Source organism: Lepidochelys kempii, chromosome 26, assembly GCF_965140285.1.
Source record: "Lepidochelys kempii isolate rLepKem1 chromosome 26, rLepKem1.hap1, whole genome shotgun sequence".
NCBI lineage: Eukaryota > Metazoa > Chordata > Testudines > Cheloniidae > Lepidochelys > Lepidochelys kempii.
The window spans coordinates 9953951-9970974 of NC_136405.1; the positions used below are offsets into that span (position 1 = coordinate 9953951).

General features: G+C 44.7%; 1 long non-coding RNA gene across 2 annotated transcripts; it reads right to left on the reverse strand.

The window, feature by feature from the left end:
* Nucleotides 1-2346: 2346 nt before the first annotated feature.
* On the reverse strand, nt 2347-5983 carry LOC144929905 (uncharacterized). 2 transcript variants are annotated; one of them, XR_013635069.1, is made up of 2 exons: nt 5532-5983; nt 2347-4233 (listed from the first exon to the last, which is right to left on the reverse strand). It is a non-coding gene; the product is annotated as an uncharacterized LOC144929905 (long non-coding RNA). The 2 variants fall into 2 exon arrangements; XR_013635070.1 differs by lacking the exon at nt 5532-5983 and adding an exon at nt 4781-4903.
* Between the last annotated feature and the right edge of the window lie 11041 nt (nt 5984-17024).

Genomic DNA, 17024 nt, shown 5'->3' on the forward strand with positions numbered 1-17024 from the left:
TGATCTCTCTTCTGCCATTTAGGGCCTTATATTTAATTAATTAGTACTACAACATTCAACCAAGACCAGGGAACATATTTTTGTTCTGTCTGTACAGCACCTAACACAGTGGGGTCCCTGATCCTAGGTGCTCCGATGGTATAAATAAATAAATACATACATACATACATAAATTATAATTCTATGCAATACATAATGAGAGACATTCTGTCGTAGATCCTCAACGGTACTTTGAAACCAATGGGAGTTAGGTACCTACATACTTTTGAGTTTCTGGATCTCCCTACCTAGAAGATCCATCACCTCTGTATTCGAGACCACTGAAGTCATTGGGAATCTTTCCATGAAGTCAATGGGCTTTGGATCAGACCCTAGCTACCAATCACGTTGTCAGCCACTATAATGCAAAGCGGAGGACAAGAAATAAATGAATTTAGACAAGAATCTTGAGTTATGATGGGGGGGGGAGTTATTCTATTAAAAAAGGTTTTTGAAAACTATAAAGAAAGATTAGGGGAGACAAAGATTTTTGTTTTCCTCCCCACAAACAGGATGATTACTTTTCTTGTCAGAAGTAATTGTATTGTCAGAAAAGCCGAAGTTGTTTCAGTCCCTTAACTGGCTTTGAAGAGAAAGATAGTAACCATCAGCAGTCAGCTGTTGTTCTGGAAACATTCTAAAAATGGTAATACCTGATACAAAGAGAAAAGACAATTCCACAGAATATCTGGCTTTAATTAAAGAACCTCCAAGGGCTATGTAAAATGTTTACTTAATTTTGAAGGCTACATTCAGAAACATGTTATTAGCACTGCTCTCCAGTGAGACAAGTGGGGGGAAGAATATCTTTTACTGGACCCACTTCTGTTGGTGAGACAAGCTTTTGCGCTCATGCAGAGCTCTTCTTCTGATCATCTTCTTCTTCTTGTGAAATGTACTCAGTGTCACAGCTAAATACAAGGTGGAACAGATTGTTTAGCATAAATAGTTAATGCACATTTCAAGGGAGACACTGTGACATTGCTATTTATACCCATGCTAGCTGGATGTACAATGGCTGCACTCTACACACCAGCATAAATGTTCACACACCATGAAATTAAAATATATACAATTTCTATAGTTTAAGAGAGAGATCTGCAGACCTCCAGATAGCATGGCTCTGAAGCTAGGAAAAGCAAAGCCTCCCTTCCAAAAGTCTGAACTCGCTCACGCATGCAAGGGTTTCATGATAATCAGAAGCTGCAATCTGTCATGGATTTTCTTTTCCCCTCTTGGTTTCCAGAATGGCCTGGGTTGTGATGCTGTTACTGAAATGTGTGGTATTGGTATGAATGGCAAAGTGCCTTTTACACATGCACTCGGGGAGAAGGGAGAATAAAGGAAGGTTTGGGGCTTCTCTTTATTGTGATGAATGATAAACTAACGTAGTAAACTCAGCCCAATGAAACACTGCTATGGGAATTTCAGATACACAGCATGGGCCCAGCTTGCCATCCTTGTTCACCTGTGTAACCCCACTATAGACAATGAGATTTCTAGCCCGCGTCTGGATTAGTCGACGGATTGGGCCCTAAAACCGGCACACACAGGAGAAATATGCTGTTGTATACGAGCCGTTTAAATTACGCTCCTATCCTGACTTCAGCTGGGAGGCTGCTTAAGTGCATCAGGAGATGGATATGGAGAGGACAACACACCTATTAGCGGGAAGACGTTAGAGAATGCTGTGCTCCTTTGGAGGAGTCCACAGGCAATTAGGAAAGCCCTGAATTCTCCACTGTGGAGTTCTTTGCATTTCTCTCTTATACATCTGGTGCAGGCCACTGTCAGATACAAGATACTGGGCTAGATGGACCACTGGTCTGACTCCATATGGCAATTCCCACATCTCCTCAAATGACACCCTGCAATTCACAAATGAAGCAGAATTTTGAATAGCCATCACTGCACCTATTTACAAAATGGTCCGGGGACAGTGATGGCATTTGACAAACATGCTGCCTGCAGCCCATTTGACTGATTCCAAAACAGCCCGTTTCCTGACCAGCTTCATAACATAAGTGAACAAAAAATCTATAGAAGTCCGTATACAGTCCTCACCACCGTAGTTTCTCGGCACCTTCCAGAAGTGCTTTAGGAGACGTGAGAAGTAAGAAAAATGCATTCACTTTGGTGGCTTGATTTGTGTTATTGAGCATTGGCCTGTAAATACACCAACCCTCCTCATAAATTCAGAATTTCTATCTCAGAACTCAGCCAAAGAACCTGCTCTTCTAGGCACACCTCCTCTCAGCTGGAAGAAACCACCACCTGTTGCGGTTCAGTGATGAGACAGAACACAGCTTTTTGCAAGCAAGCAGGCTGGTCAGCGGAGATGGGCTGTTCTGCCCCCCCTGCCTTCCACCTTCTCCTTTTATTATATTTCTCCCCCTAAGCATTACACACTGCTACACAAAGGAATGTATGACGTTGATTCATATGCTTAGTTACCATCCTCTATCTACTACAATCCTGGTTCTCAGGCCTTGAGCCCAGGCTAAAGAAACCTCCCACAGTTGCTGTCCAAACAATCAAGTTCTCAGGGTTCATATCTAGCCCTTGTCCTTGGATAGAGCAATGTGTGCATTGCTCCTAGGAAACAGTCAGGGTGTGCCCCGCCTGCCTCCAGGTGGAATAGCTAGACATTAACCCTTCATCTCCCCTTTTTTTGTTTATTGATAGTTGGCCATCTCATGGTAGCCGCCAATTTGTTTTATCATGCTATTTAACTCCCAGACAGACAAGGACATAACCTGGGGAGCTTTCCAGGGCAAAAATTTTACAAAGTCTTAACAAGGAAGGAATACATTGTACACAGCAACAACAAAAAATAAGCCCAATAATTACAAACACAAAATAACCAAAAGCTTAACATCTGCAATATAATCATCTAAAAGGGATACACTTCTTTTACTACAATTGTAACCAGCAAAAGGCAATATAAGTATCATTCTACTAAGACAGCAAAGGGTGCCATCACTTAAATTTGCAGGAATATAATTAAAGGTGCATGAACCACAAGTAAAAACCCATCCTGATGGTAGGATGATATGGCCATAATTATATGAAACATTAACAGCATGGGAACAATTTAAAAGGGATTAAGAAATTTTTTGACAGCCCAATGGCACCTTTGTACTAGTGCAGTTAACTACACGTGCACAGGTGACATTGTGAGCCCCGGCCGGGTACGGTGTGTGGAGGGATATAGCCGTGCGAGGCAGAGTATAGTTGGCCGGGCCCCAATTAGCCATGCTAAAATACTGGGAGAAAAGATTAGCATAAGCAAAGAGCAGTATCTTATTCTCCTTCGGGCTTGTAACGGGGGAGGCGCTTCCGAGCCAACCCCTACAGAAAATAGCAGGCACAAAAGGCACACAATCATCACAGAATTAGCAGTGATTTGGGCGAGAATCGCCACAAACAAAGTCTTAGGAGTTTCTGGCTGCTGATCTGCTGCCAGTTTTCGTTGAGCCGTGGCGACCAATGCTTTTACTGCTCCCCATGTCACGGGCTGGCTTGGGACGCTACGCCTCCTCCGTTTCCGTCCCGCCATTGTCGACTCGGGGGGCAACGCGGTCTCCTCCAAGGTCAGCTGAAACTCTGGTATGGGATTCGACAGCCCCTGGTGCCATGCCATGTTGTTTAAGTGCTGGTCGCACGCACCGGGCTGGAACCCACAACGGTCCTGCAGGGAGAGACACAGCAGCATATCCCCGACCCCAAGTGATTAGAGGTGCTGGGCCCAGCCACTGTGGATCGGGCAGCTGACGGTAAAAGACACGCGGTCTTTCCAGTACCTCAGATTTGTGAAAATGCCGATCCGCAGGGGTCTGCTGATCTGCATTCAGTGTTAAATTATTTAAAGTAAACAAGAGGATATACATTTGTTGTTGAATGTCTCCTAAGGTTCAGAGACACAGCTCCCCTTGTTTTAATTGTTTATCTAGCAAGGTTTTGAGGGGCGGACTGACATTGTCAGAGCAACAAGTGGAGAAGACGCGCTGTGAGACGGCGAGTGAGACAACGTCGATCCAAAGCCTCCTCCACCCCGAGTTCGATCCTCGGCAGCTGGCACCTGATAGGGGACTAAAATCAATTGTGCAATTGACCGTCCACGTGGGAGCGACTGTGGAAGATGAGTCCACACCTGAACCTTAATAATGCCAGTGTAATCAGCATCAATGACCCCTGGAATGACAAAAAAGCCCTGTTTCCCAGCATGTGAGCGAGGGAGAACAAGACCTACAAAGCCGGCAGGGAGAGGTCCCATCACCTGTGTAGGTATGGCACAGACCTCCCCTGGCAGCTGAAAGTCAGTGTCCTCCTGCAATCTGTTGGTAAAATCCAAAAAGGACTCTAAGGCACCCTGACGGATACTGACAAAGCTTTTGGTAGGCTTGCCTGAATCCGGGACCTTCTTGAAAGCATGCTGGGCACAGGTGGAGATAATGGGGAAGACGGCCGGAGGGAGTTGAGACTGCATCCCAATAGTAGCAAACTGGCCCTCCCCTGCCAAATGCTCATAAATGATACCTTGCTCTCTATATACCTGGGCTTGGCGTTCTGCCATCTGCCGATACTCACTAAGCCAAATAACATACTGACTGGGTGACAACATCATGCGCAGCAGCGTTTTCCAATCCTCAGGGATTAGGGAGTACCCAGCACCCATCCCTTCAATGAGACCACGCACAAAGGTGCTAGTCAGGCCAAATTCACGAATTGCTTTCTTTACCTCTCTAACCACCGAGTATGGCAGAGTGGTCCAGGTGCCCACGGGGTTGCCCTGGTCATCATTCTGCCAGGTCACCGGGCAAACGGAGACCAGATCAGCCAGCTCCTCTGCTGTAAGATCTGATCGAGCTGTCGCTGCGTGAACCATTTGTTGCACCAGCGAAAGCTTCTGAGCAGATGCAGATGACTCTCCGGGGGGCCCCATGGGGGGAGGGTAATCACACACCGGCTCCGGTGGGGAAGGCCAGGGAGGCGGTGGTAATAGAGGCACTGGGGGCGAAGCAGGGGGAGGGATGGCTGCAGGAGCGGACGGGGGTGGCAGGATCGGCAGCTCCTCTGTTGGGGCTGGAGAGGGCCTTTCCAAGGCGACACGCTGTGTCGCATCACCAGGAGGGGGGATGACTGCAGGGGCGGACGGGGGCAGCGAGAGCACCAGCCTCGCGAGGGAGGGTCTGTCTGAGGCGACACGCTGTACCACGTCGCGGCAGAGGTGCCAGGCATGTAAAGCCTGCACGGGTGCCCGAGGCTCTTTGTGCAATGTCTGGCCCAATCGCTCCCAGTCCGCTAACTTAAGGCTTCCAGCTTCAGGATACCACGGGCACTTGGCACGCACCTCCTGTAGCAGGAGAGTGAGTTCTCGAGCCGGGCAGTCATGCTGAGCCTTACGCAGCAAATACTGCAGCTCATTACGGTGTTGCACTTGCAAAGCAGAGAGGGAGCTTCCCATACTTACCACAATGAAAAATACTCACCGGGATCCACGAAGTGGATGAGTGACGCGTCTGAAACCCTTGCCGGGCGAGGTGAGTGCTGAGGGCCCCACGTTTGGGCGCCAGTTGTTGCGGTTCAGTGATGAGACAGAACACAGCTTTTTGCAAGCAAGCAGGCTGGTCAGCGGAGATGGGCTGTTCTGCCCCCCCTGCCTTCCACCTTCTCCTTTTATTATATTTCTCCCCCTAAGCATTACACACTGCTACACAAAGGAATGTATGACGTTGATTCATATGCTTAGTTACCATCCTCTATCTACTACAATCCTGGTTCTCAGGCCTTGAGCCCAGGCTAAAGAAACCTCCCACAGTTGCTGTCCAAACAATCAAGTTCTCAGGGTTCATATCTAGCCCTTGTCCTTGGATAGAGCAATGTGTGCATTGCTCCTAGGAAACAGTCAGGGTGTGCCCCGCCTGCCTCCAGGTGGAATAGCTAGACATTAACCCTTCAACCACCCACTGATTATTTTGTCTCCAGAGATAAATAGTTATGCTTGATGTAGAAATGGAGGGTTCTTAAGCCTCCTTTGCAACTCCGCTCTTCTCTGCCCAGATTCCCCACATAAGTTAGAATTAACCTCTAACTTATGCTTTGCTGCAACAGCCTTTGAGGCCATTTCATAGCTGAAAACAACCAAATTATGTGTTCTGGTCATGCTCCTTGCATCCCTCACATACATGTCCACATTCTCATTCAATTTGTGAAGAAGGGTAGAGTAAAGCCATTCCACTTTCTCTATGTCACCTGGTCAATCCCATCACGAAGAAGGACTGGGTCCCACTGGTTATGTGGTCCCTTTAGTGTGACAGATTGGCAAAAATGAGTGCAACACAGCACAGAATCCAAGAGTACACCTCAGATAGTCACTCAACATTCTCAGGCCCCACCTCTGCAACATTTCACCTGAACTCTGAGCAGAGTTAGGAAACACAGTGGTTGATAAATATACAACAGTCTACCTACCCTAAAGCTTACAACCTTTATCCCTAATGAATCAACGCCCTAGAATTTTAACACAGGTCCCATTTTTGCAAGTGTCTACAGGACCAGCAGATAGACAGAAATTGGCCCATTCAACCCAGCTACTTTTGTAACAGAATTAGGACTAAGCACATGAATGACATCTCACAGAAGTGTATGGCATTTAGCATATGGAGAAGCCATTTGATATTTACCATTCCATTCAAGCACTCTGTGTCAAAATGTTTATTCTAAAACTTCAACACAAGGCAAAAATATCGAACCTGTGGCCCAAGATGAATCACCAATACTTTTAGTATTTTGATCAATACATCTGTCTCCATGAAATACGGTGGCAACAAAATCTGTGTTGTCTTGATATAATCATCAATCATCAGTGAAACACTATGGTTCAGATATAAGCTTTTCATTTACTTGAAGCTTTAAGAAATGCCTTTGGATTCATGCTGTAAGTTAACCTATTTTGTCTGTCACAACTGGTAGACATTTAAAACAGCTATATATTCCCACTGAGACTTAAAACACCATTTGATCTAATTCTGCCTGACATTTACCCCTCGTCCAGAAAGGGGGTTAGAGGTCCTAAGTGTCTGCAGTGCAATTAGCACTGAACCAAAAATTTCAGCCTGATGAATAACAGTTTAGATTCAGGGTCCTCAAAAATTAACGAACAATGTCCCGATGAATATACAATTCATTCGGAATGACACTGGATGGTTATTTTCATATTCTTATGCTGCACGTTCCTACACTCATCTAAAGGACATGATTTAGAAATCAATTTCAGCTACAGTATGTCCAGTTTACGATTTAGGTATAAACAACATTACAGGTACATGAGCTTCCTATTATAGCCCAGTTAATTTATCAGAAGACAGAGTAATGCATTAACCTATGAAATGTCACAGTATTCAGATCCATTGTAGGTATTAAGAGGAAATGGCATGTTGGAGGATAGTAGGACTATGAACTATAAAGAAAATAGACAGAAAAAAGTGATTTCCTTTTGCAGTGGAAAGTAAATATTTGAGATAACGGAAACTGGTCAAGCGGTGGGCGAAAGATCCCATTTAGAAAAAAAAGCTTATTCATGAATATTCTTCAATACACAAAGTCAATAAAAACAAGGAAGTTTGCTCTTGTGGTAAAGATTGTGGATTGGGGCTCTTGGGGTCTGGTGTCCATTCCTGGCTCTGCCACAGACTTCCCGTGTGACCCCAGGCAAGTCACTTAGCCTCTCTGTGCCTCAATTTCCACCCCGCCATCTGTAAAACTGGGATAATATTACATCCTTTCCCCATTTTTTGTTTGTCTTTGTCTATTTAGACAATAAGCTCTTCAAGGAAACTGTGTGGTTGCTCAGTGCCTACATCAATGAGACCCCAATGTTGGCTGGAGCCTGTATGTGCCAAAACAAATAGTAATGTCGTCTTAGTCTCTGCGGAAGGGACATACATAATCCATGCTCTGTGACGTACTGATTAAATCTTCATAATAATAAAAAACATTTTAATAATTCATCTCAAATTCTCAATCCCTTTGCTAGGTTTGATTTATTTCATTCTAAAATGCTTTGCAGAAGACCCTTATATGGGATATAGCTGCGCTTGTATATACAGCATCTGAGCACTGCAGAAGTGACATCTCAGAACCCATGTTGAAACCTGGTATCACAGGCACCGATTCCATGGGGGGGAGGGAAGTGGGTGCTCAGCACCCACTGGCAGCCCTGTGGGTCAGCGCCTCCCCTTCCCTCCCACTTGCTGTGATCAGCTGTTCCGTGGCGTGCAGGAGTTTTTGCGGGGAGAGGGGAGGAGAGGAGCGGGTGTGGAAAGAGGTGGGGGAAGAGGGTGGAGATAGGGGATTGGAGGAAGGGTGGAGTGGGAGCAGGGCCTGCGACAGAGCAGGGGTCAAGCACTCCCCGGAACAGAGTAAGTCGGCGCCTCTGCCTGGTATATTATGGGTTCACTGAAAAAACAAGTCTGGTGGTCTACAGTCAAACCTCAGTCTTGCAATGAGCTCAACAAATAACCAACTGCAGTCAGTGGGCTGTGCACATTCCCAGGGTTCTGCCCACGTGGAATCCATTGCAGGTCTGGGGTCCTAGTTGGCAGTGGACATCTGTTTACTTTACACATTGACCGTTTAATTCCTAGGCTTCAATTTCTGTCTCTTTGTTAACTTTACTTTTCACACAAACAGCACACAGTCACACCTCTGATCTTAATGCAGACATACCGTGAGTTCTTTTAATAGGTTCTTGTGAGGCACTTTGTTACAGGCTTTCAGACAGTCTGAATAAATTGTGTTTTCCAGGTCTCCTCTAGCCACTGTTATAAGGACTTGCTCAAGAATCTTCCACTGGATTAGAAAGAAGTGATTCTTGTGTGAAGAAGCAGTCTAGCATGGGTTGTCCCTATAGACTGATAGATTCCAAGAAGGGACCATTGTGATCATCCAGTCTGACCTCCTGTATAACACAGGCCATAGAACTTCCTCAACGTAATTCCTACAGCAGATCTTTTCCTTAAAAAAAAAATAAAAAAATAAAATCCAATCTTGATTTTAATCTAGCTATGATGCCAAATTGAACATAAGATGGTGTTAAACAAGAACAAATTATTAGGCTCTTCTCAATGGCTGGGGATTTACACAAGTCACAGTCACATAAGATTGTGCAGGAGGATTGAGGGTCATCAAACTGTCCAGGTCTAGGATGTATGGGTATACATCTTTGCACGTCCTATTCACCACTGTTTTTTTTAAGCAAACCATTAAAGCCCTAAATGTTACTTGCCTTCTGCCTTTAATGAGTTATCTAGTTACTTCTCTAGTTTGGCCTTCAGCCGACACTCTGCCTTACAGGCCTCAAAAAAAGGACAGCTTAATTAACGTGTCATCTAATAAAATCCAGCAATTTACAATTTACAAGTTACTAAAAGTGATATTTCAATCAAACCAGAAGAAAAGATCAGTACAAACAGCTGTGGCAGTGAAGGGAAGTTGAAAGCCATTATATGATTTACCACGCATCAGTGAGCAAGCTACAACCCTCAGTTATTCCATTCAAGCAGGTGATTTTTTTCCCCCTGTTAAGAAAGCCGCTGCTTCATTGCTGATGACCCAGAAATGACGTCATTTTTGCTTTTTTTCCCTTCCTGCATATTTACAAGCCAAAAACGAGATGGGGGTAAAAAGTCACAGACTGTCTCTAAACCATCCAGGCAATAGTCGCGCTACTGTAGGATTAAGTGAGCATCCAGTGGGTCTGTTCTAGTTAATGGCTTCTTGCCACTTCCATTCTATCAGGGGTTCATGATCCGCTGTTTTAATTGGCACTGGAGTGAAATTTGGCATATGAGTTACCGGACATAGGTAGATTTTGTATCCGAAAGGAACCTGTTGACTCTATCATGGCCTGGTCCTGCAAAGACTTACAGATAAGCTTAACTTTAAGCATGGAATTAGTCCCACTGTAGTCTATGGGACTCCTCACATTTAAAGCTGTGTGTGCATCGGTCTTTGCAGAATAGGGGTTTTAAAGGTGTTCGGTTTTAATATTCTGGTCATTCTGGATTGTGGTTTTCTAGAAAGTACTTCATGATCAGGACTCCATTGTACTAGGCATGGTTTCTGCCCTGATAAGCTTATAAATTACAATCTAAATGGAAAAGACCAAGAGTAAGCAAAAAGAAGTATTCCTAGTTCTCCTTTTAGAGGTCAAGAAACAGAGACATACAAAGATTAAGTGGCGTATCCAAGGTCACCCACTAAGTCTGTGGCAGAGCTCAGATCCGGAGAGTAGAGCCCTGTGTTCACCACAAAATGCAACAGGACACGAAATAAAACAACTTATAAAAGGAAAAACTTGCCCCACAGTGGTGACTCCTGCAGCTCTTGTCCCACAGGGTTGGGCCGGGCTCTCTCTTTTGGCGATTCAACCTAGTACTGGCGGTCACAGCACCACTCAGGTTTGTCATGACAGGAAGGCATCCAAGCCATTGTGACACTGGCTCATGTATTTAGATACAGAAGTCCTAGGTTCAATACCTACTGCCAGTGACCCACCCACAGGCCTGATGCTAGAGTGCTTTCCTGAACAGGGATATTGTCCCAAATGAGGGTGATTCTTACCTATTGCAGGTCGCAGTCTGCAAGGTGCTGAAACATTAATGTCATGTATTAATTCTAATAAGCTGAGGTTAGTTTTTTCCTTGCAAGCAATCCATAGAGGATCAATATATAAACAAGTACATATGTAATATTGCTTGGCTTGGGAGACTAATTTTATTTCTCTACCTGTCATTTAAGATGACATAGCTCCCTAATAGATGCTGATAACAATAAGTGAAATGCTAGAACTGGGACCCTTTTCTAGTTCACTGAAAATAATTCAGTCGATAGCTTGTTCTCTTACAAGTGGCAATTTTCCAGAGTAGGCAGGAAAATTAACCTAGAGCAAAATGCCATCCTGTAATTGCTGACATAATTATAAAATATCAATTTATTTTGTTTGTTCTTTGTCGTTCAGCTAATCTTATTAATGCAGTGTATACATCTCGCCATTGGGCAAAAGTAAAGGACCTGACCACGTACAATTTTCTGTCTTCCAAGTAGCCTTGAATTAATTTCACCACTGACAGGTAATAACATTTTTGAGAAAGATGGAATAATAAAGGAAGTTAATAAAACTGAGCTGTGTTCGGAATAAGTTCACCAAAAAAAAAACTGAGCCACAGCTCAACAGGAGCACTCGGAAGATGCCCCTCTAGTGTCCCACGGCGTCTTTAAAAAAATGGAGCTCCATTTTTCTTCCCATAGCAGCCACATTGTCCCCCTCTCTGTCCATTTATTTGGAACAGAGGATGTGACATTAAAAGCGATTTCACTGTAAGATGCTTTGTAATATGAATAATCTCCCAAGACCTCTTGATTCAAAGCCCTTTTTGCAGTTAAGCAACACTGCTTGAAGTTTACATTTTGAACAGCATTTCACAAAGCACAAGGGAGTCACAAAGAATCATTTTTGAGAATGTAACTTGAAGAGAATCATGATCTGTTTACGGAAATTCCATGAACAAAGAAGTACATTATTTCCTCTCCTTTAAGGACCAGCTTGGGAGATTGTTAATATGGAAGAGCTGCCGGGAAGCATGTTAAATTATTCAAATACTTTGTCACTTCCACTTGAAATAAGTCGCTCTCTCTCTCCAACAGATTCCTTTCTTATTAATACAGAGACCTGCATCTTGGCTTCCAAAAGTAGAAAAATGCTTCCATGCCCATGCAAAGAAACAACGTCCAGCTTTGAAGCCAGGACTCTCCTACTATGCAAGTCGCCATGCTCCTAACACATCCAGGACATACACCAACAGAGAAGAAAGTGAAATTCCCTGTGGGTACAAATAGATGCCGTTCCATTGCCTTCCATGGAGTTTGGCCCAATTACACCAATAAAGAATGTGTTTGTTAGCCAGGTTGGGAGGGGAAAGATGTCTACAGTGCATTCAGCTAAAGGTGAGCCAGCTTTTATTAACAATAGGGATCTCTATTACACCAGAGTAATGGACCTCAGTGGATTTCCTCTGAATTTGAAGTGGTGGAACTGAGATCAAAATCTTTTTTATCTAGAAAGTGGCTTTCATTATTATCCTCTCAGGCTCATAAACTGAACCTTTACCATGTAACATACCCAAGGAAGTCACAGTCTCATACCATTTATTTGTAAGCATCAGAATCATTTCCTGTCCCAATTACGCATTCAAAAGGAGGAAAGATTCACTCGCTACCCCAAGTATACAGGGCTGCAGCAGCAGATTCAACAACCACTCTGTAACATACAGCACTCACCCAGGTATTTGAATGTGTGCTGGATCAAATGTTCTATTCTGTAAATTTAATTACAGTACTTAGCACAGGAAATTGCCTGTTGGATTATCCTATCCAGAATCCTCAACAAGAAGTTGAGTGTATCTGTGAAAGTTATGAAACAAGGACAGGAACATGCAACAATTTGAAGATGGCATAATCATGAACTACTTCTTGCCTATTCTATAAGTAGACTGGAAAAACAGGGAGCTGAAATATATGGTGACTGACACCTCTCCAATAATAGATCTGTCAAGACATATATTTTCAAGGGAGAGCTTTTCCACAAGCATTTATGGGATTAATCACAACTACGGTTGTATAAAACCACATAAATCATCAATCATTAGCATCAACTAATAGAGAGCTTATTGACAGGTTTCAGAGGAACAGCCGTGTTAGTCTGTATTCGCAAAAAGAAAAGGAGTACTTGTGGCACCTTAGAGACTAACCAATTTATTTGAGCATGAGCTTTCGTGAGCTACAGCTCACTTCATCAGATGTTTACCGTGGAAACTGCAGCAGACTTTATATACACACAGAAATCATGAAACAATACCTCCTCCCACCCCACTGTCCTGCTGGTAATAGCTTATCTAAAGTGATCAACAGGTGGGCCATTTCCAGCACAAATCCAGGTTTTCTCACCCTCCACCCCCCCACACAAATTCACTCTCCTGCTGGTGCTAGCCCATCCAAAGTGACAACTCTTTACATAATCAAGTCGGGCTATTTCCTGCATAGATCAAGGTTTTCTCACATCCCCCCCACCCCCATACACACACAAACTCACTCTCCTGCTGGTAATAGCTCATCTAAACTGACCATTCTCCAGGTTTAAATCCAAGTTAAACCAGAACATCTGGGGGGGGGGGTAGGAAAAAGCAAGAGGAAACAGGCTACCTTGCATAATGACTTAGCCACTCCCAGTCTCTATTTAAGCCTAAATTAATAGTATCCAATTTGCAAATGAATTCCAATTCAGCAGTTTCTCGCTGGAGTCTGGATTTGAAGTTTTTTTGTTTTAAGATAGCGACCTTCATGTCTGTGATTGCGTGACCAGAGAGATTGAAGTGTTCTCCGACTGGTTTATGAATGTTATAATTCTTGACATCTGATTTGTGTCCATTTATTCTTTTACGTAGAGACTGTCCAGTTTGACCAATGTACATGGCAGAGGGGCATTGCTGGCACATGATGGCATAGATCACATTGGTGGATGTGCAGGTGAACGAGCCTCTGATAGTGTGGCTGATGTTATTAGGCCCTGTGATGGTGTCCCCTGAATAGATATGTGGGCACAATTGGCAACGGGCTTTGTTGCAAGGATAAGTTCCTGGGTTAGTGGTTCTGTTGTGTGGTATGTGGTTGTTGGTGAGTATTTGCTTCAGGTTGCGGGGCTGTCTGTAGGCAAGGACTGGCCTGTCTCCCAAGACTTGTGAGAGTGTTGGGTCATCCTTTAGGATAGGTTGTAGATCCTTAATAATGCGTTGGAGGGGTTTTAGTTGGGGGCTGAAGGTGACGGCTAGTGGCGTTCTGTTATTTTCTTTGTTAGGCCTGTCCTGTAGTAGGTAACTTCTGGGAACTCTTCTGGCTCTATCAATCTGTTTCTTTACTTCTGCAGGTGGGTATTGTAGTTGTAAGAAAGCTTGACAGAGATCTTGTAGGTGTTTGTCTCTGTCTGAGGGGTTGGAGCAAATGCGGTTGTATCGCAGAGCTTGGCTGTAGACGATGGATCGTGTGGTGTGGTCAGGGTGAAAGCTGGAGGCATGCAGGTAGGAATAGCGGTCAGTAGGTTTACGGTATAGGGTGGTGTTTATGTGGCCATTGTTTATTAGCACTGTAGTGTCCAGGAAGTGGATCTCTTGTGTGGACTGGACCAGGCTGAGGTTGGTGGTGGGATGGAAATTGTTGAAATCATGGTGGAATTCCTCAAGGGCTTCTTTTCCATGGGTCCAGATGATGAAGATGTCATCAATATAGCGCAAGTAGAGTAGGGGCTTTAGGGGACGAGAGCTGAGGAAGCGTTGTTCTAAATCAGCCATAAAAATGTTGGCATACTGTGGGGCCATGCGGGTACCCATAGCAGTGCCGCTGATCTGAAGGTATACATTGTCCCCAAATGTGAAATAGTTATGGGTAAGGACAAAGTCACAAAGTTCAGCCACCAGGTTAGCCGTGACATTATCGGGGATAGTGTTCTTGACGGCTTGTAGTCCATCTTTGTGTGGAATGTTGGTGTAGAGGGCTTCTACATCCATAGTAGCCAGGATGGTGTTATCAGGAAGATCACCGATGGATTGAAGTTTCCTCAGGAAGTCAGTGGTGTCTCGAAGGTAGCTGGGAGTGCTGGTAGCGTAGGGCCTGAGGAGGGAGTCTACATAGCCAGACAATCCTGCTGTCAGGGTGCCAATGCCTGAGATGATGGGGCGCCCAGGATTTCCAGGTTTATGGATCTTGGGTAGTAGATAGAATATCCCAGGTCGGGGTTCCAGGGGTGTGTCTGTGCGGATTTGATCTTGTGCTTTTTCAGGAAGTTTCTTGAGCAAATGCTGTAGTTGCTTTTGGTAACTCTCAGTGGGATCATAGGGTAATGGCTTGTAGAAACTCGTGTTGGAGAGCTGCCGAGCAGCCTCTTGTTCATATTCCGACCTATTCATGATGACAACAGCACCTCCTTTGTCAGCCTTTTTGATTATGATGTCAGAGTTGTTTCTGAGGCTGTGGATGGCATTGCGTTCCGCATGGCTGAGGTTATGGGGCAAGTGATGCTGCTTTTCCACAATTTCAGCCCGTGCACGTCGGCGGAAGCACTCTATGTAGAAGTCCAGTCTGCTGTTTCGACCTTCAGGAGGAGTCCATCTAGAATCCCTCTTTCTGTAGTGTTGGCAGGGAGACCTCTGTGGATTAGTATGTTGTTCAGAGGTATTTTGGAAATATTCCTTGAGACGGAGACGTCGAAAATAGGATTCTAGGTCACCACAGAACTGTATCATGTTCGTGGGGGTGGAGGGGCAGAAGGAGAGGCCCCGAGATAGAACAGCTGCTTCTGCTGGGCTGAGAGTATAGTTGGATAGGTTAACAATATTGCTAGGTGGGGTGAGGGAACCATTGCTGTGGCCCCTTGTAGCATGTAGTAGTTTAGAAAGTTTAGTGTCTTTTTTCTTTTGTAGAGAAGCAAAGTGTGCGTTGTAAATGGCTTGTCTAGTTTTAGTAAAATCCAGCCACGAGGAAGTTTGTGTGGAAGGTTGGTTCTTTATGAGAGTATCCATTTTTGAGAGCTCATTCTTAATCTTTCCCTGTTTGCTGTAGAGGATCTTGATCAGGTGATTCCGCAGTTTCTTTGAGAGCGTGAGGCACAAGCTGTCAGCATAGTCTGTGTGGTATGTTTTAGCAGAACAGAGAATCCATCAGTATCGAGAAATAGATGGATCACTGGATTTCAATGTTTTAGGACCAGTGAGCTTGATACAATAAGCATGTCTGGAAATCTAAAGCTTCTGTCTAATACTGTCAGTACATACCAGACATACTGCACCTCTTATCTAAATTAAGTAATCCCAGACCAAGCTAGTATTTGGTTGGGAGACCTCCTGGGAATCTTGGGGGCCCTAGTCCAGGAGAACTAAGTATAAACAATGAAAGAAAATGTAAAGCTTCCAGGACCTCACTTCAGGGCCGGGTCGTGGGCAGCCTGCGGGCACAAAGTGAGCTGCTCAGTAGAGGGGCCAGGCCAGATCTGGGAGGGGGGTGAGGGGGTGAGAGAACCTGGATTTGTGCAGGAAATGGCCCAACTTGATTATCATGCACATTGTGTAGAGAGTTGTCACTTTGGATGGGCTATCACCAGCAGGAGAGTGAATTTGGGGGGGGGGGGGTGGAGGGTGAGAAAACCTGGATTTGTGCTGGAAATGGCCCAACTTGATGATCACTTTAGATAAGCTATTACCAGCAGGACAGTGGGGTGGGAGGAGGTATTGTTTCATATTCTCTGTGTGTATATAATGTCTGCTGCAGTTTCCACGGTATGCATCCGATGAAGTGAGCTGTAGCTCACGAAAGCTCATGCTCAAATAAATTGGTTAGTCTCTAAGGTGCCACAAGTACTCCTTTTCTTTTTCAAGTCAGAGTCTGTCACCAAATTGAGAGCATGAGGTGAGAATGGGGGTCAGGCTGGGCCAGGGTCTTTCAGCAATGTTTTTAAGTTGGAGACAGTAAACCTGGATCAGGATCAGGAGTCGAGCAGAGGTCAAGATCCAGGAGCCTAGGATCAAGGTGAGGCTCAGTAAGGAAAGACGAATGGGACTAGAGGTTTAAAACAGAAGCACAGCAGAGGTCTGTGCTGCTCAATCAACTCCCAGAAATGAATTCCTGGTTTATATGGGCAGAGCCAGCCAAACAGAGAATCACAGAGTGCTGTCACTCATGCCTCTTAGGGCGGGACTTCCTGCAGAACTTAACCTCTCTGTGGTAATCCTGCCTGGGCCAGTGGTAGTGACGAAGAAGCAGCGCCGGCCTTGAACCCTGCAAACCCCAGTTCTAGGCCTTTGGGGTTTTTACATCTCACGAGCTTTCAGCTATTACCTCCTCTCACAGAAAGATGGGAAACAACATGAAACTAACCG